This window comes from Bubalus bubalis, chromosome 11 (genome assembly GCF_019923935.1).
Source record: "Bubalus bubalis isolate 160015118507 breed Murrah chromosome 11, NDDB_SH_1, whole genome shotgun sequence".
NCBI lineage: Eukaryota > Metazoa > Chordata > Mammalia > Artiodactyla > Bovidae > Bubalus > Bubalus bubalis.
This window is the reverse complement of record NC_059167.1, coordinates 4169992-4172704: the sequence shown is the minus strand read 5'-3', so window position 1 is coordinate 4172704 and position 2713 is coordinate 4169992.

Here is a 2713-nt window from a genome sequence, read left to right as displayed (position 1 = left end):
GAAATAATAAGAAAAGAAATAAATACACTCCTAGCTTTTGAAAGTTTCCATCTCGGAAGCTTGCCAAATACACGCAGTATGCAGTCTTCCACCAGGCCTTGGCGAGGGTTTAATTACGTGGCTGCGAAGCATCATTACTGCTAACCAGGAGAACTTGCTAACTGAAAGAGACCTGGCAGTTCACTTCCTCTACAGATTTCAGATTTTTCTTTTTCATTTTTTCTTTATTAAGTTGGAACTCTAATGGAACCTTCCCAGGCACTCATCTCCTAGTAACTCTTTGAACTTACACCACCAGAGAGAGGTGGCATTGACTGAACTTTCACAATGGCGAACACGAGCACTGATTAATCAGTTCCCTTGAAAAGAAAATTGGAACAGGTAGAGCTGGAGACTGGCTTTCAGACACAGGAGTTGGAATCATTATTCTGAAATAATCTCCTGCTTGATATACCAGCAAAGATTTTCTTTTTCCTCTCCCCAACAGAATGCGAAGATAATAATGCTTATTAATCTATTTAATGGGGTTGTAGAAAGGTTTATATACTTGCTGTTTGTAAAGTGTTTGGGAAACGAAAACTGCTATATAAGTGCTAAAGATGATTATTATCCAACCTACAAGTTTTATGTGAACATTCTGTTCTGGTTTCTTCCTCTATTTCAGGATGGCTTAGGACCTCCACACAGAGCTTTCAGAAAAGCTTCCACACTGAGCCTCTTAAGAAGTCAAAAATCTCTGATCACCATGGACAAGACAAAAATTAAGCCACAAATATAATTCACAGCCATTTGAAGGCATCCTCAACACATTTCATAATTCATAACAGAGGTTTCACTAATCTGAAAAACATCACAGTAAAATCAATGGAAGAGTCAAACAGAAAAATGACCAATGTCATGACTTTGTCAAAAGAATCATGCACTCCCGCATTAACCATGCCATGTGACCCCAGGAGGAAGGCCCCTCCTAGGAAGGAAGATGAAAAAGTAAAGTCATTTGAGTATGCAACTCTTCATCTGGAAGTCTTCCCTCTACAGTTTCTAAAGATCTTCAGGTTGGTCTCAAGTCTTCTAATTCACCCTTCTTTCAAACTTTCAGTGAGACGTAAAACCATCTTATATTTTAAAGGCATGCAACATTATGAGAAAGAAAATGTCCCTTGGAAATCTTTTGTACTGGATATGCAACCTGTCTCACAAATCTCAACATTTCACCTTTTAAACTGTGTGACCCAGGAGCAATGTATTCATGGGAACAATGGGAGGCAGTTGAGTGCCTTAGTTGGTCTTGCTCTACTCTAATTTCTACACGTTAGTTAGAAACTCTGAGAAAAAAAAGTAGCAGGGCTCCCATGGCAATCAACATCAGCTGCCATGCAATCAAGCTCAAAGAGTTTGCAGGTGTTTTAGGGACTTTGCTGGGGAATAGTTGACATTTCTGTATAACATGTCAAACCAGGGCAGGAGTTGAAAGAGATCAAAATGAAATGGAGAGTAAACTCCCAGCAGTTGGCTAACATCGCAACCAATTAAACAAATGACAGATGTTCACTGGAGACTCTAGGGGGAGCGAGCTGTAGACAACTAACAAAACAAAAATAGCCATCATAGCTTTTAAAAGGAATCTGAGTTGGCGTGTGTGGGTGAACGTGCATGTACGCTGGTGCCTGAGGGTATGAGTGTGAGGTTTAACAAGGTTTCCAACAAGATCTTTTCAAGTTGTTTCTGAAGAAATTACTATTCTATTACATCTCTATTAAAAGTATCTGTGTAGCAGTAGCTTTATTTTCTGTAACTAAATGCACTTTGGCCAGCTTTATTACAGAAAAGTAATGAGTATTTTAGCACAGAATTTAAGTCAGCATGAAAATTCCAGAGGGGGTTAATTAGAAACAGATTCTATGGCAAAAGGAAAACTGAAGCCAAGGTTATTTGCCCTGGCCAAGTTCCAATCACTCTCTGGAGTTCTTGCTATAAAAAGATAAGATACTCCAATTAAAATAAATAAATTTATATTAAAAAATAAAATTAAAAAAAGATAAGATACTGTTGAAGGTAAAATTATCCCCAATCCCAGGTCTTCATCCAATTTTATAAAGTGTACAATACAAATGTCCATTTTCTTGACAACATGGACTACTGACAATAAGTAAAATATTAAGTCTGTGGCAACCCTAAATTCCTATTCTCAACAATCAAAAGATTAGTCTTACCTAGAAAAATTTTGCTCAGACTGATTTCCTGTTAGTTGTTCAGTAGTAAGAAAAATTATCCAAATCTTGGAAATAGGTAAAAGGATGATTGCATGCTTCTTAATATAGTGCTGGAATATGCTGTAAGAGCACACTCAAGGATTATTTATGTGTCTAAGGGATTTGCTTTTCTGATTTGCTATTTACTATTGAGTAGGGTCTAGAGTTTGCAAATGAATGCTAAATTATAGATTTTTGTTTGTTGAGATGCAAATAATTTCGTCACATATAAAAAATAATCCCTAATAATATAGTTTTATTGCCGTGCCTGCATGCATGCGTGCATGCTAAGTTGCTTCAGTCATGTCCAACTCTTTGCGACCCTGTGGACTGTACAGGACGTTAACTAGCTTTGGGGCTTCCCATGACGCGGTGCTAGTGGGAAAAAATAAAACAGTCCGCCCCTGCAGGAGATATGAGACCCAGGTTCAATCCCTGGGTCAGGAAGATCCCTGGAAGGA